This window comes from Protomyctophum parallelum (assembly GCF_964188405.1).
Source record: "Protomyctophum parallelum genome assembly, chromosome: 18".
NCBI lineage: Eukaryota > Metazoa > Chordata > Actinopteri > Myctophiformes > Myctophidae > Protomyctophum > Protomyctophum parallelum.
Window position 1 is genome coordinate 4,471,287 of NC_139716.1, and position 25,824 is coordinate 4,497,110.

Sequence of the window (25,824 nt, forward strand, 5' to 3'; positions counted from 1 at the left end):
TCAACATATAATGTAGGCATGTGTTGATATGTGTTTTGTCGAAGTTTAAATTAGTTAAAAAAGTTGATTAAAGAGCCTATGGGTCTTGGAAATGATTAAATAATGGTTAGCTCGATTGAAACAATTGTATGTGGCTGTGTCAGGCGGACGATAGTGGCCCTATCAATACGCGTCAGTACGTAATTCGTCTTGGTATTAATAGAGCTAATTATGGTTTTCTCGTATGAAATTTAGTGTGCGAATATAGTCAACTATGAAAAGGCAGTTAGTTGCCAGCGATGTGCGAGATTTTGCTGTTAATATCGAGATAACTTGGACCTTTGGACGTGAGTGAGTAAACAGTAGTAGCATAGGTCGATTCGTCATTTACCCAGGCCCTTAAAGGTGGGTACTGGGATAATGTAATTGCAGCGTGCTGTCATCAAGATCAAACTTTTGAAGGGAAATAGTTTCAAAATATAAATGGATTATTGAGCGTGTCTGAAAAAGCTTGTGTGTTTAAAACTGAAACACAGGGTAAGACAAAGTTGTAGTGTGTTTAAATGTCAGTTAATTGTGAAGTGCAAATGTCAATTTTCATATATGCATGATGCCTGGAATTATTTTTTGGGAACTTTTAAAGTGGAACGTTCTGTTGTTTCTTTCCTAATGTTTAGTATAGTACATGTGATTGGGTCAAGGGGGGTGTAATAGAATTATTGTTCCATATTTTTATGTGACCATCATCATGGTAATGGTCAAGGGGGGAATGTCGTATCTGGACTCGATAATTCTGTACTATAGCATGCTATAATCAACTCTAAGTTGATTGTCTAGTCTGTCTGTCTGCAAGTTTGAAAGCAATCACTCAGTCAAGTACTCTGCATTGTTCATTACTCCTTTGAAGCTTCTCTCAGGTGTGAATCAAAACACACGTAGCAGCCATCTGCTATTCCCATGCACGTTGTTGATCTTTATGTTAAATCCCAACCCCTCCCAGAACTCAACTGTTTGATGTAAACTATATATATGTCTGTAAATACAATGTTGAGTTAGTCTTGTGGGGGCAGCTGACCGTACTGGTCAGGTGTGCTCTAGGGCTCCGCGGCTCAACTCAAGGGCCGCGGAAAGCCCTCTGTCTTTGTCTGACTTACTGCAAATAAATACATCGATGGATATTCAGCTCATCTCTCTGCCTGCGTGATTTTCCTCATCCGACCGTCTAAGAGTTTACCGTCTATACTCTTCGTTACTTTGTCTATTTTAGTCCAGTTTAGATGAGTGTACTTGTTGAATTTACACGACACACGCACGCACGCTATGGCGCTCCGTTAGTGCCAGGCTTAACACAAGACGCGTCGCTTGACCGCGTTAGATTTGCGCTGCGCTGCACTGCTCCGTGTGAACGTGTTAATTATCTCCCCATTCATTTTCAATGGGAACGCGCAACGCGCAACGCGGGCATGCGTAACGCATCAATCAACGCACGCATCAAGCAACGCGTGCCTTTATGCGTTTATGCGTTTTTCTCAAATATCGCGTCAATATTTTTTCAGTCAGTCGCACGCGATGCGGTCATGGGTGTGCAGAGCTGCAGTGCTTAGTATGCGTGCACGCGTGGCGCGTGACGATTGGTGTTTGTTTTTTTTGTCATGCGTCATGCGATGCGGTCATGGGTGTGCAGAGCTGCAGTGCTTAGTATGTGTAGCGTCACGCGCCACACGTGGCGCGTGACGATTGGTGTTTCACAGCACACACGCATGTGTGACCGTGTGCCCGTTATGTTGCTCAGCACGTACGTGTGCGTGAGCGTGTGTGTTCGCACGTGCGCGCGCGCGTGCGTAATAAATAAATAATAATAATAATAATAATAATGCCATATATACATATAATATAGATATCTGTATATTTTTTCTAATATTCCGAAGCATGGAATGCAGATTTAATAGTTTGTTAAATGAATTGAATTAATAGTTTTTAAATTAAATTAATTTCAGTCCCATTCAGTACCATTCACTCCCATTCAGTGTCAAATGTCTTTGTGCTCTGATATTATTTTAAAGACTCTGTGGCTGACCCTAAACCATGGTCTATTAAAAATAATAGGAATAAAACATTTTGCCTAAGTCACTTATTGCAGAAGTCATTTGGCCTAAATAACGTTTATAATTGCCTAAGTTAAAATGACATGTTCAGATATTGGCCTAAGTCATTTGATTCAGATATTGGCCTAAGTCATTTGATCCTTACATGTTACATGATTGACATACATCTTTATTTGTATGTCAATAGTCATATTTTTTCATATTTTTTGGAATTTAAATAATTAAGAAATATAATATATTCTACATTTGGCACAGTTTTTTTTCCGCTGTTCCAACACCGCAATGCCGTGCGCGCGTGCACAGACAGACAGACAGACAGACAGACAGACAGACAATGTAATTCATTTTACAATATGGACTGAGGTGGAATCAAACCGCAAACTTTTATTCGCCGTTGCCAACAGTGGTGTCGGCAATGAAATTAAAACGAAGGTGTGGACTCGCATCACCAGCCAGGTGAACAGAGTCTCCCAAGTCGAGAGAACAAGAGCAGAGGTTTGTTTGACATGCTTCAATATACGGTACTTGAATATAGATTTGAATAATAAATATATATGTGATAACCTAGCTTTGGAAAAGCGCTAATTTATACCGTTCATTAGGTCAAGAAGAAGTGGTCGGATATCAAAATGTGTACGGAAAAAAAGCGTCCCAGCTCCGCCAGGCTCAGCTGCTGACTGGTGGTGGCCAGGTATGTTTTAAACTAAACTAGGTAGCCTGCATGCCTATATCATATACCAGTAACCAAAACCTATTATTGGACCATATAATTAGTACAATATTCACACATTCAAATACGGGTTGAAATATTTATTTATTATAGGCCAATCCAATGTCATTTCAGAGAAGGCTATAGCAGCGGTGAGCCGCGCCAGCTCACAGCAGCGGTGCGGGATCCTGCATGCAGCGCCCCTCTGCTCCTGCAGGACGGTCCCCCACGCCAGGCTCAGGAACGAGCCCGGTGCTCAACGACGTGGTCCTGGCCAGGCAGCGTGACATTGTCCAGGCCCTGAGGGACATAAATACAACATCCATAGTCAATCTCACGGCGAGTGTGGATAGAGTCGGCAGGCAACTGCAGAATAAATACAACATTTTTTGGGAGTAAACATTGTGCAAAGAGTATTTATTAAACGAGGGTCTTTTTTTGCTATATGCCTTGATTTTACATCGAGCTTTATAGGTGCATGCCCATATTTCAATTCGTTGCCTTTGCTGTTATATGCCAATGTTTTTAAACCATCTTTGAATGAAGTGAGAAAAAAGTGAAGTGCATTTTAACATGTGTAACGTATCTGGGCCAATTCCAAACTGTAGGCTATACTTTACTTACTTTTTTAGAACCGCCTTATGAGGTCCTCTCTCCTCTGTCTATAACCCTCGGGTAGGGGTTTTCCGGTGTGTGGTCAATGGGCATCGGCTCATCTGGTGGGAGCTGAAGGTCTGAAGGTCCAGGGGCACGCCATTGACCGGCAATATTGTGCAACACCGCACAGGACAATATGATGTTGCATGCCTTCACTGGCTTGTACAATATAGCGTGCCCCCATTGCTGCTCAAGCAAATCCACCTGCCTTTGATACAAATTAATGCATGAAACGTAAATATACAAATAATAAATGATGTCAGAAAATAAAGAGCTAGGCTACTACACATGTGACCAAAAGCATCTCACCCTTTAACAGGCCAATGCAGCGCTCTACTGTACCACGGGTTTTAATATGCGCAGCTTGGAACTGCATGCGCTCCTGGGCAGTCGCTGGATCCTGCAATGGCGTTACTAAATAGTCAGCCATTGCTATAGCCTTTGTCACCTACAACACAAGTCCCACCGAAAATTTGGTAAATATAATACATTACAATACATTCGATTTAACACAGCCTATATACTCACCCACAAGGTCGCTCCTGCCGCCCAATGCACCTAACCTGACGCTGCCAAATGAGGGCGGTATTGGTCTGGCAGCGTCAGGTTACAATGCACCAGCCTCGAGTTGGATTCCTATATTCCGTTGCGGAATATATAGAAGTCATGAGACTCTCATGACTCCTTTCATGCCTCTCATGACTTCTATATATTCCACAACGGAAATATAGGACTAGTTATATATTAAGGACTAACTAGTCCTTAATATCTACGGAAAACCCACCAATAAGCCCTTATCCGTTTTTCTCAAGCAATGACAATTTCACTGGAGCGCAGCGCTATATGCACGCAGACAGCACATGATACAGGCCTACATCCCGTCCCAAACACTGAGGACAGTGAGGAGGTAAAGTAAACTTGTTTATAATGTGGCAAGAAAAATATATTCCAATTACTTTTCGGTGCGCACTCACCATGAATCCAAGCAGAGGTCCTCACAAGTATAGGTAAAACACCGCCGCCACAGTCCCAATGGCCCGTCGCGCAAAAAGTTGATATTTAACATTGGCTATAATCTGCCAAATCTCAACCGATTGGTATAATTCCAAATGGTATACACTCAATGCAATTTATATTTTCCATTTTTCATGGGCGTATAAGTCATAGAGCCAGAGAAAGGAGAGATATGGTATAGGAAGCACTAAGCCCTGTTAGCCATGCAGCCTATAATGTTTCATGAGCTGTGGTGGCTTCACTGATATTATATCAGTGAAGCCTGACGTTATAAGAAGATAACGCCCCTGCATGACACCCCCCTGGCCACCGTATAGCGCATTGACAGGTCTGTCTGTCTGTCTGTCGTAGCATGCAGATAGACAGATAGGGGGGGGGGGGGGCAGTTTGACAACAGCGGCTGACACATGTTCATTGATGATGATTAATAGGCCTACTGTATATGCTACTGTGCTGCTGGATCGTCGATAAATGGACTATAGGCCTACTGGACTTTGATGTTATACTGCACGGATATAAGCGAACCAGTTTATCAATGTTGGATAGTTGGATACCTGCATGCGCTCTTTGCATGTGCACGGCAGATGGAGAGAGAGAGAGAGAGAGAGAGAGAGAGAGAGAGAGAGAGAGAGAAATGAGCTCCGTTCATTGGCTTTATAGGCAAGTGCAGAAGGTTTATAACGACAGGTGCCCACCTTAGAGTAGCCTATATATATTAACTTATTATTATTGGCTTATTATTTTGCCAGCGGGTGCTTTGGCTCTTGCGCGGAGTTGACGCCGTTGTCTATAGGCCTACGTGCCAGGATGATTTTAAATAAATATGTCTCTGTCTCTGCGTCTCTAGAGCTATAAAATATATAGCACACATCATGTGTGACACATGTGTGCACATACACACACACACACACACACACACACACACACACACACACACACACACACACACACACACACACACACACACACACACGAGATTCTGACAGAATGCAGCGGCGCATTCTTAAAATAAACAGATATACAAGCTTATAGTGTACCATAGCGTACATACCAGCATACTTACCGTTCAATAATAATTAGCATGTATTATTATTAACGAAAAACAAGCAGTTTTTTCAAACAGTTGTTTGAAACAAAATGGTTGCTGCTTCTGATTAGTTACTAACTTTACTAGACCAATTTAAAATAGTATTAGATGTTTTTCGTTAATAATAACTTATGCTAATTATTACTGAATAATAGGCCATCAGTGGCCACCGGTCGACTCCATTTTGCGCATTACGGCGCCTAGATTGAAATGACCACATTAATCAACAATAGACCATACTGTTCATTGAAAATAGCTGCAAAATCACTATAGTTGTGATGGGATAAAGTAGACCTTTTAAGTATAGTTACCAAGTAGGCCTACCATTAACCCCGCGATGCTGAGCGTGTGTTCCAGCTAAACCTAAGGGTAGGTCTATAGATTTTTAGGGTTAATTATTAGGACCCGATTTTTAATTTCATTCAGAGGGAGAGTCAAGGTATATATTTTATATATAGTGAAACATACATTTCATCGATATCCTTCATCGTCTTCATTTCTTTCATAGTTAAAGCAATTGCTAAGTGGTCTATTGTCTAAAAAAAACACACACAAGCATGAACAGTAGACATCTATTCATCATTATTTATTTCAAATCAAAATACAAACCACTGTCACCAACTCGTCTCGAAGTTCGCGCACACACACACACACACACACACACACACACACACACACACACACACACACACACACACACACACACACACACACACACACACACACACACACACACACACACACATGTTATTACAATAAAAATAGCAATTCTGTTATTTGTGTAATGTGTAGGCTATATAGCCTACAAGTATGTATTTATTATGAAGAGGGCTGCGATTCACTTGTGTGAGTGGAGGCGGGGGGCTTGGAATGGATTACTGACTGTGCAGGCAGAGATAAGTGAACGGTGTGGTCACGGTACCGCTGGCTGGCCTCTGTTTTGCGGCGCAACAAATGAGCTTCTGCTTCAGTTCATAATGCTAAATGTTTTATAAATCAATCGGATTATCAAACGATAGACTGCAACATGACAAAAACAGTTGCACTGAGCCATCTCGTTAAACCCAGCATGGCTGCGATGAATAACCTAATCATTAGACCTAATCAACGTCATATAGTCACCAACCGATCCATATAATTCTGTAGTGTATGATCTGACCACGCAATGTTACAGTCCACTGCAGGCTATTTGATTTACAAAATGATTAGTATTATAACCGCCGTCCCTCAGTGCGGCAGCGGCGCTCCTCGTTATATGTGTCAGATTTAAAATAACAGAGCTGTCTCTAAGCTCTAAGCTCGAGACACGCCATGAGCGGGTGCATGGATATATAATTTATGTAGGCTATGTTTGTTCTTTTGGACACAGAACGGGGACGATACTTGGGGTCTTGGACATAGCTTCACTTCAGAGGAAACGGGGAGCTACTCACCAGTCACCACCACTGGAAATGGAATCCATTAGAATGATATGGAAATGGTAGGCTACATTAACAGTCTAAAGTGAGCTACAAAAAACCTTCATTTCGGCGATAAGTCCATTGAACTCCGTTCTCACTCTCACACAGACACACACTGAAAGAAAAAAAAAGAGATACAGGGGTAGAGAGAGAGAGGGGGGAGAAGTGAGACGGGTTGCTGTTCGGTGTGGAGTGAGTGATTGATTGATTGATTGATTGATTGATTGCGCGGTTATTATTATTATTATTTTTATTAATTTAAATAATATTATTATTAGTTATTAATATTTATTATTATTATTTATTAGAATTTTTATTATTATATAATTTTTATTATTATTATATATGTATATATATATATTTATTTATTCATTTTTTAAATATTTTTTATTATAATAATAATTAATAATTCATATTAATATTTTTTAAATATTTTTAAATATTTTTTAAATATTTGTTAGGCTACACGACGCGACAACACGACGCGATGCAGTACAGTACACAGAACGCGAACGCGAACGCGTTCTGCAACGCGGTGCAGAGCTGCAAGCCACAAAGCATGCGTCAAAGCATGCGTCAAAGCAGCGGTGCCATACTGCGCGAAACGGACGTATGCACGCACGCACGCGTGATTAAAAAAACTCAACGCGGCCATGCGCAGTGCAAATGCTATATGGTTTTTGTGGCACTTGCGCAGAACGCACGCACGCACGCATTAAAAAAATCTAACGCGGTCACGTAACGCGTCTTGCGTTTAGGCTGGCACTAACGGAGCGCCATACGCACGCACGCACGCACGCATGCACGCACACACACACACACACACACACACACACACACACACACACACACACACACACACACACACACACACAGAGCAGTTCAGTTCAGTTCAGTTTGGTTATAATATGTCACTACAATGATGTCGTCTGTGTTGTCAGCTTCTGTTTTCTTCATGAATATGCAAATGATCATCTTCTATTCTCCATTATCTTGTGTTTGTTTCAGGGTGAAGGACAACAACCTCACAGAGGAATACAAGAAGGAGTTATCAGTTCTCAACTCATCCTGCAAGATACGCACCTAAAACTGTCCCTGTTTTTTATCTGTTGACAAAATTGTTAACATTTAGTCTTAGTTTTAGTCATCATAGCTTAAAGTTTTCATTTAGTTTCCCTGTAGTTTTCGTCAGTGAAAAAAGGCATAGTCGATGGACATTTTTCGTCTTGGTTTTAGTCGACGAAAACAACACTGGTACCCGCCCAGCGGCCCAGAGTGGGACCAGAACGACCACGCCCCCATGATGTTCATCACCCTGTGCCACCGCTCTACAGCACCGTCTGTTTTGTCAACATTTGTGAAATTCCTTTGAAAATACAAGCTCATAATTGTGAGCTTTGTAGATCGTCTATTTTCTAAAAGCCATCATTTTGCTCAAGGACCCCTGGAGGTCCCCCTAGCTGGAACCCCCTCAAAGACCCCTGGAGGTCCCCAGACCCCACTTTGAGAACAATACAGTAGCACCGTCCTCAACCATCCCAAACAACCACTGAAGTTTAGAACAATCTCTGTGGTCCTGATTCTTCAAAAACGAAATGCGCCAGAGTGTAACGGTGACGGAAACAGATATCGTATTTATCCGTCCGATCAAGCTACGTTGAGATGACGTGTTATTCAGAGAGTGGTGTGTACCACAGGTGCGCTGGCGTATCGCAGGTGTATGTCATACTGAAAGCAGCGGGTGCAAAGTGATCGGAAAAGCAACCGACAACCTCATCTGCATTGATCCACGCCCCATATCGACCATAAAAGGCTTCAAGCATGACTCAGCAGATAGCAGTTTGTCTGAGATCACAGCCGCGGTCACTGCTATATCCAAGCTTACAACAGTGCGTGCTCCGCTGAAGCAATATAGGCTAATTATAATTTATTTAATTAAGTTCGGGACCAAGGCGGGTGCTCACTCACACCACACCTTTGCAGAGGTAAAACATGTCAATGCAAAAGTCGTCTTTTCAGAGAGAGAGAGAGAGAGAGAGACGAGAGAGGGAGGGGGGCTGCATGGGCCCTCGACACTGTTGCGCGATAAAGAACAGTAGCCCATACATTCATAAGTAAATATATTATAGGCCTGGGATCCTCTTGTCTGAAGAAATTATAATCCAGTGAGTTTATCCAGTGAGTTAAACTATTCTGTGTGTGGCATCCATGTGATCAATATCAATATACATTATTATAAATTCTGTCTGTCTGTCCGTCATGTTCACGAGTGGAGGTGAGCTGCATGGTTTAAAACTGATATGACTGGCCGACTTTCAAACACGCTGCATTCATTAGGCTATAAATGTGGTCTTCTATTTTTTATATAGGGCTAATTAGCCCTATTCATTTTCCAATGTGAATCGGATCGGCAGCACGCTGCTGTCTGCCCCCCGCCACACACACACACACACACACACACACACACACACGCCTACTGCAGGCATTACTGTCTACACTAAACTATGTTGGATTCGTACAGTGCAGAATGCAGATAAGCCTATGTTCTTATTATAACTGTGAATTTGTTTTTTAACATGCAGTGTGAGTCCGCGAGATCCGATCTACAAGCTCACAACCGTTGCACTTCCGAGTAGAAGGCTGCCAGTGAGCTGCAGCCCCAATCGCGCATGATATAAATATCCTAATAAATAAATAGAAATGTGTCGTGCTTGCGGGGCAGTTTCTGTATGGGACTCTATCTATAGGCTAAACTTAATACAAGTGCACTCGGCTTTTATATATATATATATATATATATCGTTTTTTTATGTGCTGATCGACCAATATGTTGGGGACACATGCCTACATATTTTATCTGAGATTTGGGGACTATTTATTGATTCAGCATGAAGACTAAAGCCTTCTGAATAAATCTATATGCAAGTGTATGCTTCCGCAAATTTCTCCGCCACCTAAAGAGGTGGCGGAGGATTTAGCGGAGTTTCCGACGAACCAAAGACAGCGTCAAGTTCACGGCCATTTCCATGAATTCCAAATTAATGTGGGAAATCCACGTAAATGCCTTTCCGCTAGCGTCACGTCAATATATAAGCGGAAGCGCGTTGAAGAATCAGGCCCTGTGTGTGCATATTACAACCGAACTGCGTGCGTGTGTGTGTGCGCGCATGCGTGTGATTGATTGATTTAAGTATTTTTTTTGCAGAATTACACAACATTTCAAGCACAACTCAATACAAAAAAAAAACTACACTTGTTTGGTCCACCTCACCCATTTATTCCGTGAGATTAGACCATAGACCATTTCATGGTTTTATATATGAAAACATTCTCTGAGGTAAACGAGTTAGTGTACATTTCCCATAATAGCCTATAGCCACTATAATGTTTTACTTAATATGCTACTAGTACTGGCTGTGTTCTTCTTGGAAAATATAAAAATATACTTCTATAGCCTATACTCCTTATTTTACTTATATTGACCGTTGTGAATTAATTAGCAAACTGGACATTGTGACTGAATGTTTCCTTTACATCCTCGTGTGAAGTTTTTATTTGTGTTGTTTCCGTCGCATGCAGCTCCGTTTAGTTGTAGACCAAGAATGTTCCAAGAAATAACCTGTGTTCCAATATTGATCCAATGAAGTAATTATTTTAGTCAAAGCTCTTTTCATTGGTTAGCTCACACATGTTGTGAGTGATGCCATCGTGTTGTGAGCTCGTAGATTGGCTACTTGTTACACACATGTTGTGAGCAGGCCTGGAATGTCATCCTTTTAGGGGCAAGGCCACTTGGCCTTTAGTGTGGTCAACTTTTTGAGGGCACAAGGCTGAGTGCCAGTGCATGAAGGCCATCAATTAAAACAATGACTTTAAGTCCCCGGTCATAATTATTTTAGCTTAAATGTTAAGGATTATTTTTTTTGTCAAGGCAAACATTGGTTCTGAACAGTGCTTCTTAAATAAATAATCACAGCTTTAAATAACAAAATATAAGTAGCTACTGTTGTAAAATATTGTAAACATGTTTTGGGGTCCCAGTCCAGAGATGAAAGTCATAATGAAATGGCCTAGGACCCTGTCACCCTATAGGCTAATGCATATACATTTAATGTGGGGGTCCTTGAAATTTAAATGGCTGAAGATCACTGGGTTAAACTGTGAGTTAATTCACAGAAAATACAATGACAGCCTACATAACTTTTGGCTTGGTTTAGAAAAGCCTATATTTTGTGCTAAACTAATATATTGATGCAAAGCATTTCTCCATGTATAAATCTCCAACAGTGGAAAGCCCTTTAGTAGCCCAGTCAGTGAATACCCTATCTGAATCTGATGGTGGAAATTATTGTTTTATTTTTTATTTTTTTTACAAATACGGGTATAGGCTATAGATTTGTTTCAAAATCTCCAATGACTTTTTTACAATAATAAATTGATGCTGTTAGTTCTATATCAAGCCATTTATTTTATTTTAGGTCAGGGCCCTGGCTTTACCATAGACTGTAAAAAATATGGACAAAGCGTTCGCCGGGTCTGATATGGACGTAAAATGGAGCCAGTCAGTCCTTGTATTGTAAATCGCCATCTTTCTAGATCCGTTTTGGCCCAGCTGGCCATTGGCTGGCCCAGACAACGAGGCGGGACTTCCCCCCTTCTTCTCCGTTTGTTTTTATTTTGACTGAACGGGGGGGTGACTCCCGTTCATAGACTGTAACGGTAGCCACGCCCCTCAGAACATACGCAACTTTATGGTAATTCTTTTAATAAATGGGACCATAATTTTCCAAAAAGAATATTATGACATGAGAAATGAGACTTTAAACTAGTGGAAGCAGAAAGTATGCATGACCATGTTTATTAAGGTAATACAGTCTAGGTGAAGTTGGGCCCAAATACATGGACCTCTATGGGGATATGGGTTTTTTTGGGCCCAATGACAGCGCCACAACAGGCCATTATATGAACTTTCAGGATGTCCCGATTTCCTTAGTGGCTTCACAAAATATCTGTCTGAATGCCCCCCTGGGCATGCCCAGTAATAGTGTTAGATCTTTAACTCCTTAGAGCGTAATAGGAAACCAAATGGTCCATTTGGTTTCCTTTTTACTAGGGCTGTCACTAGGGCTCACGATTTGATTCGATGTTCGATTCGCTATCACAATTCGCCTAGTCCACGATTCAATTCAATTTTCGATTTGAAGCTCACGATTTGCTTCGATGTTCGATTCAATTTTTTCAATCAATTTTTTAAAAACCTCCTTTTTCAGCATTGAGGGCTATATAATTATAATTTAGGCCAATATCTTGGTTTTTAAAGAAAAACACTTGTTTCCCAATAAGTCACTTTTATTTTCTACAAAATCAGAATGAGGGATGACTTATTGACTTGTAACATTCGTGTTAAGCTCTAAGTATTAAGTAAGTAAAAGAAAGAAAAAAAAAGACATAGTAAATACAAAGTTCAACCAAACAATTACGTTATTTGGCAAATAACAAATAAATTATTCTACTTTGTAGAATGTTCACATTGTTTGAACAGGTAAGACTAAGAGCTCTAACAAACAAGAAGTGAATACTAAGTCATACTAGTATTATTCATTCACTAATTTTCAAATTCTTCTTTAAGAAGATGAGCATGTTCACATTTTCAGGATCGAGGGCATTCCTTTGAGCTGACACAATGTCCCCTGCTGTTGAGAACACTCTTTCACTGGGAACACTCGTTGCTTGAACAGCAAGATAACGCTTGGCTAGCTTTGCTAAATGTGGGTAAGACTGCTCTTTAGCTTTCCACCATTCTAGGGGATTTTCATCAATATCGATGACTGGGGCCATCTTGTAGAGCTGAATCTCCTCTTCCACAACTTGAGGCCATGGTGTGGGGGCACCAGTATCACTTCCACTGGTGTGTGAGGGTGTGCTGAAGAATTTGCCAAACAGTTCACCAAGTGCTGACTTCTTGGCTGGGGGAGCTGCCGCTCCAGTCTCCTCTTCTTCACCGCTCTGGCTGCTGTCTTCTCCAGAGGCCTGGGTCAACAAGGTCACACAAAACACAGAGAAAATAAATGAGAGGCTGCCATCCTGAGGGCCATTTGTGTTTTGTTGTGTTACTGCTGCTGTTAAAATGTTCTTAATTTATTTCTTAAAATGAATTAAATCACTTCAAATGGTCAACATTTTTGGTGTGCTGTCGAGAAATATTAAAAGGTTTTCTTCCCTAAATTAATTCTATCTAAGCAATAAGCATTATTACTTTTAATATTTTAAAGGGTCAATATCTTTGGTGTATCATGAAATATTAAAATCTTCTTAAATTAATTATTGTTACATTAATTGATCACATACCTGTCTGGGCTGCTGTTCCAAGATTTTCTCAGTCAGACTCTTGAAGATCTCACGCCGAGAGAAGTCATCTAGGTGGGCTAGTGACTTGAACCTGGGATCTAGTGCAGTGCTCTCATTCAGGAACTGTTGAAGTGTTGGGTCGGAATACCTCTCCTTAAAGTTACCTGCTATAGCAGATTTAACCTCCCTCACAGTTGCTTTATCTGTGCGATTGATTGTCATAGATGTCAGGACTTTGTGATGGAGGGGAAGGACCATAGAGACAGTGGGCAGCTGTGCAGAACTCAGTGTTTTGGTGATTATTGACAGGGGCCTCAGTACTGGAATCACCGCATCTATGATTTTAATATCTTCATCAGTGAGGGTGATGAGGTCCTTTGCATTCTTCTTCACGCTGTCCTCTGTGAGTGCAGCATAAACTGCAGCTTGCTGCTCTATGTAGCGCTCTAACATTTCGTAGCTAGAGTTCCACCTTGTCACTACATCTTGAATTAGCTTGTGAGGTGGAAGATTGAGACCCTTTTGTTTGGCTTCAAAGGCAGCTGCTGCAGTTGTACTGCGGTGGAAAAAGCCTACTATCCTCCTGACTTTGCCCAGAATAGAGGCCATGTCTTTCACTGCCATCCCCTTCTGTGTAGCCAGATTCACTGTGTGTGCAACACATCCTATACATGGTGACATTCCAGCCGCCTTTGTGGCATTGGTTATGTTTTTTGCATTATCTGTTGTGATAGGGATCTTGACATTGGGTCTGTCTAATTTCCATTCAAATGCAGCTTTCTTCAGGATATTAGACAAATTGTCACTTGTGTGGGATTCATACATTGGGAGTGTTTGAAGTACAACATTTTCCATCTCCCACATGTCACTGATGTAGTGTGCTGTTATGGTGATGTAACTCTGTGTTGCTCTCGAGGTCCACCCATCTGTTGTTAGTGCAATTTGATCTGCATGGCTCAGCCCTTCAGTGATTTGTGCCCTCACTTTATCATACATGCCAGGCAACACACGTGTGGTCATATGCGACCTGCATGGAATTGTGTAACGTGGTTCTGCAACTCTCATTAAATATTGAAAGCCAGCGTTTTCCATCATTGAAAGTGGTCGCATGTCTGCAGCAATGCAGACCGCAATTCCGTGCGTTAATTGTTTTGCACGGGGCGAATTAGCTGGGAGCTTTTCTCTATACGAATCTGGAATTGTTGGCTGTGTTGTTGTCTTTGTACCATCGTTGGACTTGGACAGATCGATTTCTTTATGATGCCTGCTAAGATGCTGGCCCATATTTGAAGTGTTGCCTTTGGGATACGGCACTCGTTTGGAGCATAAACGGCAAACTGAAGCCGTTTTGTCAACGATGCGTCGTGTGCCATTATAACTCACTGGGAAGCCAAAATATTTCCACACTTTTGACTTGAAGGAAGGTGGGGGGTTTTCCAATTCTTCTTTCCGTGTATCATCGTCGGACTCGTCGCTAGTGTCTACAACAGCACTGGCCATGGTGAAACGCAACAGCGGTCTCGTTCTCTCACTTTTCTGTCAACTCCTCTCTCCTCTCTCTCTCTCTGTGTGTGTGTGTGTGTGTGAGACTGACTGACTGTGTTTGTGTGGCACGGCTCCAATACAGCTGGTTTTTCGTCTCTTTTTTTTCTCCCCCAGCGGAAGCACGCATGCGCGGAATGGCCCGGCCGCTCGCGGAAGTAAAACATCGCGAGACGGTGCGTCATTTCGATACACTGAATCGAACGTCAATTTCGATTCAATTTCGATTCGTATCGAGAATCGTGACAGCCTTACTTTTTACACAGAATTTAATTATTGTTAAACATCTGCATTACTTAATTTACAAGAACGTCTACGTACACGATTAGAGAATGTAGAAGAATTGTTATTTTAACCAATGTTTGCCTGTTGTCTCTTATTGTGGACAAAATCTTGTCCAACGGCAACAAAATCTTCTTTAGTTTTGGGTCTGAGAGAGAGGTGTCTCAAATGGTGGTCCGTGGCTCAAATTACGAATAAATAATGGGCCTTGATATGAAAAATGGGTTGAAAACCACTGCTCGAGTGAAATCTATTGTCACTGTTTTTTACAGTCTTGTCATAGACAGACTGTAAAACCGCTGTTTGGCGCCATCTAGTGTTCACCAGCAGACACTGTCTGAAGATTATCATGGATGGTATCAATCAGTGCTTCTCAAACCTTTTCAAGTCAAGGACCCCCACATTTATGTATACATTTAACCATCATTATTATTTCTTAATGCTGGTGAGCCACTGGAACCTCCCTAATGACCTCTGGGGGTCACCGGACCCCACTCTGAGAAACACTGGCATGAATAATACACCTTCATGCGTCCATACTGGTTTTAAATAGACCGTTTATTCAAATATGTATTCAAAAATGCATGAAGCATAACATTGCTATGAGAAAGAATCACAAATCAACTACTTTCAACTGTTCCTAACCATTTTTTTTTATTTTTTTTACTAAAGCATGGACTTTTACTAGTAACAGAGTATAGGCTATGTTAATATATCACTACTTTTATGCTACTTAAATAAAACGTTTATCATTTATTCGTGATCATTTAATTTAATATAAAAAGCTTTTGATTGCAAGCTAACTACTTCCACTACTCACCTTTTAATTTCTACTATGAGAGAGAGAGAGAGTCTGTGTGTGTGTGTGTGTGTGTCTGTGTGTGTGTGTGTGTGTGTGTGTGTGTGTGTGTGTGTGTGTGTGTGTGTGTGTGTGTGTGTGTGTGTGTGTGTGTGTGTGTGGCAGGCAGGCGCGCACCTGCCTGTCTGCCTGCCAGCTGCACATGCGTGCGGCTTGTGAAGATTCCATACAGGTGCAGATGATGATCAGTCGTCTTGATTGAAAACAATTGTCTTGATTGTACAGTACATTGTCAGCATCCAGTGGTGTATACACCCGATCCCCCGGGTCGTCCTATTGTTGCCCAAACTAATTCTTTGTTGGTTCTGAACTTGTTGACTACTTCATCAAACCCTACATACATTCATTACTAGTCCTGGTCCAGGGCTTACAGCGAGTCTCTCTCTGACGCCCTGTGGAAGTCCCTTCCAGAGCCCTCTAGCGATTTTCTCACTCCCATGCGAGTGTTTACAATTCCCAGCAAATAAACTAAACGACGTGACCAATCACCGAAACAAAGCCTGCTAGACCTTGGTAAAAGTCTATTCTCGGAGCTGGGAAGCGTCTCAGGTCCCCAGCTTCTCTCTAAAATGCACTATTTTAATCATTAAATAATATGAATCCAACCAGATCGGCGCAGGCAAAGCCCGGAAATGCCGTAGTAGAAGAAATGACTCTGCCCGGTAAATTCAGGGTACATTGCGTTATTAAAATGGCACAAAGTGCATTTTAGAGAGAAGCTGGGGACCTGAGATGCTTCCCAGCTTCGAGAATAGACTTTTACCAAGGTCTAGCAGGCTTTGTGTCGGTGAGTAGTTACGTCGTTTTGTTTATTTGCTGGGAATTGTAAACACCCGTTTATTATTATCTTAATAACCATGACACTACTGTTAATCCACCTAATCACTTCATCATTGAACTTACTGAGTAATATACAGAAAGCAGATGACATGACAGCTAGGTTCCTACAACGAGGTTACCCGGCTGAGTGGATCCAAAAAGCGTATGACACGGCACTGACGAAACCTCGGGCAGACCTCCTCAAAAAGAGTAAGAGACAAGAGAAAAGGTTTTCTGTCACTTGTATCACTACCTTCTCTCCCCACTCGGACGTCATGAAGCCATAAAACACTGCCATGTTCTTACGTCCGACCCGGCTCTAGCGCCTATCTTTACACATGAGTCCCTTTTTGTAAATAAGTGAGGGCGTAATATTAAAGATATGCTTGTCCATGCAGACCAAAGGCCTTTACAGGCCAGCCAGACACTGCTAGCCCCGCTACCCAATGGCAACTACGGACTATCGCTGTGGCAGTTGCACTCAATGCAACAACACTTATAAAACTGATCATTTTTGCCACCCCCATTCAAGCAAAGTGTTTCCCATTAACCGTGTCATAAAGTGCGCTTCCACTCATGTTGTGTATATGCTGTGCTGTCCTTGTGGTTTAGCCTATGTGGGCAAAACCACTAGGAAATTAAAACAAAGAATACGCAAGCATAAAAGCTCTATACGGAGAAATGATAGAGACTACCCATGTGGCGGTACATTTTAATGATCAACAAGACAATCAACATGACATTTCTTCACTACGCTTCTGCGGCATTGAACAAGTTGATCCGCCACATAGAGGTGGTGATCATGATTTGCTGTTAAAAAAGACGTGAGGCGTTCTGGATCTTCACACTACAAACATTGGCACCTAGAGGTCTTAATGACGAATTGCTATTAAATGTCATGCTGTGATCTTAGTTTATCCTTCAGATTTTCTCCTTAGCGTTTTTAACTTATTGTAATGTTGGTTACTTTCTTTTTGTACCTGTTCTTACCTTTTGTAAACTGTTTCTTTTACGTTTTTCATGAAGTTTCACCCTGCAAAATGTTTGATTTATCATCATGATCTTTGTATACCCTATTATTTAATAATGTTACCTAATGTATACTGTCATGATTATTAATATGGATTATTATGATTTTCTTTTTTCTTTGCACTGGTGTATTAAGCTTTTATATGACTGTTTATTCTCATTTCACCACATGAGAGTACCTGTCACCTTAAGTGAGTGATGTCAAACAATATCTAGCTCAAGTGGAGGTTTTTGTAATTTATGGGAGGAAACATATTCTAAAAATCCAAATCTTCAGAAATGGAGTTAGGTGGGTTCTTCCGGGCAGCAACGATATGTGCAATAGAGCAGTTGTTCTCAACCAACCCCACCCCCAAAATGATCATATGTGAACTGCCAAGTACTTGGAATTGTTGGAGTTGAGGCATTACATTTAGTTTGACTCGTTTCCACATCTTTTTTTTTTTTAAATAGCAGATCTATTTACAGAGAAAGGAGGGGTGTTACAAGCCCATAACACGAGGCGCTACAAGCTCATAGATTGGCTATTTTCACATTTTGTAGCTCATCATTCTTTACAGAGAGGAACAAACTTCTAAGTACTCTCCCGGCAAGTATCTTTGTACAAAAACAAAGGACATTAGCAGGACATCAGGTCAGTTAATCAGTTAATGTACAGTAAAAATATAAACACGTTATAGCCTACCTGTGAGAGCATACTGAAAGAGAACTCTTTCAACCAATTGGAATCTACCAGAAACATGAAACAGAAATAAAAAAGTACAATAAAGCACGCACATCCACTAACTTAAAGCCAGATGCCGGGCCGAGGTATGGTAACAATAGAACAAAAAGTAAGGTCCGCTCACTGAGTAATGCTCCAAAGCTTTAAAAATATACTAATATTTCCACTTACACCATAGTGGACATATGACAAAAAGAACAACAACAACAAGTTTAGTTGATGTGCAAATCTATTACTTGGTTGCAGGTTTTATACTCCAGCAGCCATTTGTTTAAAGTTGATGCTTAGATGAAGTAAAAACACATCTTCATACAGCTATTTATTCATGTATTAACCAACAGGCCAGTTGTGAACACTTCATTACATGCATGATATGATAGCCTGTTGCTCATGGGCTTGAGAGTGAGGAGTGGGTACAACCTACTCAACAGGAGCAGGTAACGGTTCAGTGCTCTGCTCATGGACACGCTCCCAGCTAACGCAGGGGACATCAGGGATCGAACCGGGAACTGCAGGGCTATATGAGTGCTCCGATGGTTCACAACAGAAGTACTTCAGACATGGTTTGACCACAGAGTAGCTCTGCTTATTGGGACTGAGCAGCGCTAGACAGAGAAGGGGGGATAGAGAGGGTAGGAGCAGAGAGAGGAGAAAGAAGAGATCATTTTTAACTTAGAGTAGAATAATTCAACCTTTTGAGGTCAGCAGTAAGCCCTTATTTTGAAGAGCCACCAGCTGATTTGGTGAACCAAAAGTAACATTCAATCATTTCCGGCAGCAGACGCTAGATATACTTTCACTTAGATAAGGTTCAAAACCATCTATGTTCTGTATGATCATCTCAATCTGAGCTTCAATTCCAAGAAAAATGCAGATAAAGATCGTCACTAAAGATACTGTGGATGGAGGGAAAGTTGGGAAACTATTCAATGAAGTCACAACGTGGAAGCAAAGCGCTACCAGGCGACGGAGACGCCAAGAACCGGTAGAAATAATGCTAGCGATGCTCGATGCATTATATACTAGAAAAAGTGCCCTTCTGGGCACAGGTCTCCACCAGGAGGATAGGAGTGTGTGTGATGTTTGGCAAAATGTTTAAGAGCCGTGTGTGTGTGTGTGTGTGTGTGTGTGTGTGTGTGTGTGTGTGTGTGTGTGTGTGTGTGTGTGTGTGTGTGTGTGTGTGTGTGTGTGTGAGAGACGCGGCTTGGCCTGTTGTAGCGCCACCATGAGGCTGATATGAAAACTGTCAAGTGGCATTTCTTCCAAAGCCTAGTGGGAATATGCATGCACAGTTTCACCACAGTCGGACGCTGTGTTGAGGAGTTGTGGTGATTTGTACAAAACGGGTACAAAGCAGGCTACTCCTGAAAAGTTTAGAAGCCAATTGTAGCCAATGAGGGTGGATTATGAGAAATCAAACAAGCCCGTCTTGATCACATGACTATGGAGAGCATGTGTACCGATTTGCGAGAAATGTGGATAAAATCTGAAGGAGTAATATTAGAAAATGTGTTTTACATATGTCGGCCTCCTGGTGGCGCTATTAAGAGCAGATGTGAAAAATTCCAAGCAAAAGTTTTTCCTTGGCCTCTAGGGAGTTGACATACAAAGTTATCCACAGATCCGTGCAGATAGAGGTAAAAACACTTTTCGGCCAGTTATAGCGCCACCATGAGGCTGAGTTGAAAATGTTCATGTGGCATTTCCTCCTGGTGGCGCTATAACAGGCCGTTCTGGACATTTTGGGGCAGAGGTTCATCGTTGGCATCCAGGGAGTGTGTGTACAAAATGTGGCATCGACCGGGTTAACGGTGCCGGAGATTAGCTGTTCACAGACGGAAGGACGGAAGGACGGACGGAGTGCAAAACATGCCTTCGGCCTGTTGGAGACAACTAATAACTCATCCAATGTCGTTGTAGGTGATCTGTGACGTTTAATAAAACTCGTCCAATGTCCTCCTTAGCAGAAAATGAGTTAACATAATGTGGTGAAATGTTTACTGATTGATTGATTGATTGATTGATAATGACACGTGAGGTGAGTTGCCATGAATTCAACACATATACTGTACCTTTACATAAAAGCAAGGCCACACCGATGAGGATGATGATGACGCTGATGGTGCTGATGAAGATCCCGAGCCAAACCCACCAGGGAAACTGTCCAGCTGTGGAAAGCTCTAGAGAGAGACAGAACGACAGATGAAGAGGAGGGAAGAGAGAAATGAAAGATGAAGAACAGATCGAGGTTCAGTCATCCATCCTCCTTACGGCTCCATGATCGACTATTGTTTGTAACTGAATCATCAAAAACTCTGTGAATGATACTCATACAGTTGCTGACGCACGCATGCACGCACGCACGCACGCACGCACGCACGCACGCACGCACGCACGCTCAGACAGACAGACAGACAGACATCATATGCCATTTATTATTATAACGGGTGCAATAACAGGCCGATGTGAAAAATATTGGACAGAGGTTCTGCTCTGGTGCCCAGGGAGTGTGCGTGCACGCCCATCGGTTCAACGCTGCCGAGATTAGCTGTAGACAGACGGACAGGCACGCGCGCACGCATGCAAACACACGCGCACACACACACACACACACAACACGGTTACCTACCTTCTTCAGAACCACTGTCAGAACCACTGTCCAGAAGTGCCAGCTCACCTGAATTAACAAGAAATATACCAGAATTAAACCAGGACTGATTTAAACACAACAAACAAAAAATGTACTATTTTTCTGCATTCTTGAGACAACTGTTCCTTACAGTCTAAAATATATATATTCCTATCTGCCTGTCAAATCTACCTACCTTGAACCTTATATTATGACATGGTTACTTACCTTCTTATGTTTCCCGACATATTTGTCAGTTCACCCGAATTAACAAGAAATTGAAACCATGACTGATAAACACCTTTCTATTGCAAATGCATGCTCTGTATAATTAACTTAACTTTCTATTTCTGTGTCAATGTAGGTAGACAACAATAACAACAATAACAGTGTGGTTACGTACCTACCTTCTGTAGAACCACTGTCTGAGTCATGCTCCTCTGAATAACAAGAAATGCCAGAAATAAACCAACACTGATAAACACAACAACAATACACTTGTATTTATTTTGTCAGCATTCTTTAAACAATGTTATTTGATGACAAGATTCAATCTCACACTTCTCATCCTGTTTTTCCTGCTCCTGGTTGACTATACAATATATTGTCGCTGTCTCATTTTATTCTGTTTTTCATTAATTGATTGATTGATTGAAGTAGGCATATTAACAGTTTGGAGAATTACAGTACATTTCAAGCACAACTCAATACAAAACTGTTAACTTGCCACTTGTGATGTGGGTGCAAAGTTTCACAACTTTTCGAGTAAGTTACGCGGCTCAAAAACGCAATTCATTCGGGGGAATAAAGAATGATAATATTAATCATTACGATTTCAATAGGGCCTCACACTGTTAGTGTTCGGGCCCTAATAATAATAATAATAATAATAATATGTCATGAGACCTTTAAATTAACCTTTAAATTATTTCACAGTATAAGTGTCTTACCAACAACAAGTTGAACAGTGAATTCCTTCTGGCAGTCAGGAAGGAAGCATGTGTAGATTCCTTCATCAGATGAATTCACTCCGGAGAGTTTGAGGGACACGTTGCCTTTCTTCACTTCACCCATGAAGAGGGATGTTCTTCCGTCATAGGAAGGATTCTTGGTATCCTTAAACTCTTGCCCGTTCTTTTGGAAATACACATAGGCCTACTGGTCTCGGGGAAGGTCCAACCGGGACCACTCGACAGTCATCTCAGTGTGGTCCGTGGTGGGATCGACCTGACATGGTAGAACAGCGTCACCTCCAACAGGTGTTGTTACCGTCAGACAATTCCCTGACAAGACAAGATATCCCCAGACATGCAGGTGTTACAGCAGCAAAAGCACAGGACAGGTACCTCTGGTAAGATAAAATACAATGGAAAAATATAAAATTAAAAATAGTTCCACTGAGAAGTGAATGAGCTCAACTGATATCACACGTTTACAAATATTGTTTTCATATGTACTTTTTCAGGAAAGGGAAGACAAACACAGCGATAGATAGAAAGAAAGAACAATTAAATCAGGTCAGATATTACAAATATTCCTGATGAAATAAATACATTGAGGTATCACTGGCCGGTCAATGGCAGCTATTTAATTTCTAATAAACTAGCCAGCGATGTGTAATGAAGACTATTGTGGCATGTGACGGCCCTGCCCCCTCTGCCTCACTGTAGGCTAGCGGGCAGCCTGGGTGATTAGGGCGTGGAGCAGGCCGTCAGGCCAACTGTGTACACCTGAGAGGGGTGTGGTTTGGGAGAGTATATAAGGGCCTCTCCTTCCATGCTCTCCAGTGAGCTCTCTTTCCTTCCTTCCAAGCAGTTGCACACCTTTTACAACACACTGCATACATGACTGATTACTGACATCACATCTCATACCAGTTTATTTGATTATGCCTAATCTATTTAATATAGAATAATAAATATATAATATATAATGTTTGCCTTGTGTGTGGACTCCCTTTTTGTCATGTATTGCCCTAGAGCAGGGTTCCCCAATAAATTTTCCTCAAGGGCCATATTTTGACTAGAGTACCAGGCTGGGGGCCGAGTCTGCACGCGCGAGGTCGAGGTCTTGCCCTGAAAATTCATTTTCAGGGCAAGACCCCATTTGAAAAGGATGCCCAGTTTGACATGCATAGGCTACTGACCCCCATTTAATGCCATTTATATCTGCGACCCTTAAAAAAAAAAAAACTTTTTTATTTTTTTGGAAATTCTTTCATGGGCCACAAGGGGGCGCTCTGTGGGCCGCAAATGGCCCGCGGGCCGCCTATTGGGGAACCCTGCCCTAGAGTGCATGACAGGCAGAGTAAAAGTACATAATTTGAACACACAGGGGCGATATTGGACAAATAGAGAGCCACATGATTTGTAAAAGGCTGCTTCACCCATATGTGTGCAGGCATAGATATACACATAGATACCACATTGGCCAGTGCCACTGCTAATTGGAGCAATGCATCAATGTGGCTGCCATGTTGGCAGGGCAAGCCATACCACTGGCCCTAATGCATTGAAGCAGGAGGGCAGGAGGTCTCTAGCATGGTTTTATTAAGTAAGTAGCCTTGCGGAGCCTTGAGGCCCAAAGGGCAGGAGCCTATCTCCTGTTTCTGTAGAGTGAGGCAGCTTGATATACAAGTACACCCCCAATCCAACCCTTGATGCAACCCTTGTGTCAAGCAGGGAGGCACTGGGTCCCATTTTTAGTCTTTTTTTTAGTCATTTTAGAGTCTTTGGTATTACCCCGGCCGGGGATTGAACCCCGACCTCCCAGTCTCAAGGCGGACACTCTAACCACAAGGCCACTGAGCTCGTAGCAGCATGATTTTAATAGTGCAGAAATCTCCTACTTCAATAGACATATAGTTATCCACAATTCTATTGAATCAGGATTCAGGAGGCCTCTCTACACATGCAACAATCATGACTTAAGTTATAATGCAATTAATGCATGCATGCAGGGGTGGACTGGCCACAGGTCGTACTGGGCATAATGGGCCGCGACCGTTGGGGGCCACTCAAGTTATGGATTATTTATTTATTTTTGTTGACAGGCAGGCAGGCCAATAGGCGGCAGGCCACCGGGAAAGGTCTGCTGCCATTCTGCCAGGGCCACCATGATAATTTCACTCTACCTGTATCAGTAAGTGACAAATAAACCCTCTATCTGGAATCATTCTTGTGAAAGCAACAAAGGGTTGTGTCGTTGTCTGTTGGTTTGTATCATTTATGTTGTTCTGTAAATGTGGTGATAGTATTAGGGCTTGTTTGTTTGCGTGTGCCTCGACGGAGCGGGCGGTACAGTTTCTGCTATCTGCGCGCTGGTTGTGGTCTGGGCCACATTCGTCGCGAAAATGACCGAGTGGATTATTAGTCCCAGTCCAGCCCTGCATGCATGATTACTGAAGCAGTCTCTCTACTTACAATAATCATATCTCATAATTAATGTATGACTACTGAAGCTGGAGGGCGATTTCTCCGCTCTTACAATCACAGGAAATGCCTTGTTTGTATAAAGGCAGTCAGGAAATACTCTCTTGTAGAATGTATTCTGCAGTGACATTGTTATTAAAACTGTTTAATGTCTATGGTGGTCTTGTTGTCATGGTTTTTAAAACAAGCCATGTAAGGGCAACACACCGATTTTCAATGTCATTCAGTGCATGTTAAAACCCATTTTGGGGCGGGAACCCCTTTTGGTGTTTTAAACATGTTATAATTTAGCTATTGAAAAATAGCAGATCTACAAGCTCATGCTACGAGCTTGTAGGTCTGCTATTTTTGAAACATCGTGAAAATGTGACACAAATCTTTAAATATATATTCTTTCAGAGTGAACGTTTTTAACTCAAGTCTTTGCTTCTGGGGGGGGGGGGGGGGGTCCCTGGAACAACATATTTTCAGATGAGGGTCGCTGGCCAATTACATATATTTTCGGGGTGAAACTGACACATGGGACAACATGAGTTCTTCAGAAAACTGTCAGGATTCAGAAGATATTTTTTGAATCTGGTCTCAGGTCTAAATGGGTTAATTTTGCAGTGTAATTCACCTCCAGTGTAGCACAGCAGACACAGAACTGGAATTAGAAGGTGACCTGAAGAATGTCTCTGACTGTAGACCACGTGTGGCCACAGCATCTTCATATCTAAAAACAATGAGAAAGAAAGAAAGAAAGAAAGAAAGAAAGAAAGAAGCTCCATTCCTGTGTATCATCACATGGTCAGCTGGGGACCACCTGGAATCCTCTCAAGGACCACACTGGTGGTCCCCGGACCACTGGTTGAAAACCTCTGCTACAGTCCACTCTGTTTTCTCATCATGTGACCTGTCTAACCAAAAGGTTTATCTGAATGGTGCTCCCAGCAGGCTGCCATTGGTAATGGTATCACATGGGACGAGTGAATCACGTTTCTGCCAGAGTGCCGGCGTCTCAACCCCCATAATCCCTGCAGGGGTGACGTTCCATCCACATGAATGTAAACAGCATATATAAGCAAAAAATAAATAAAAAAATACAAAGGTATATCAAAATTAAACTCATTATACAGAATGTCCCATTTCATATATGGGCAATACAAAT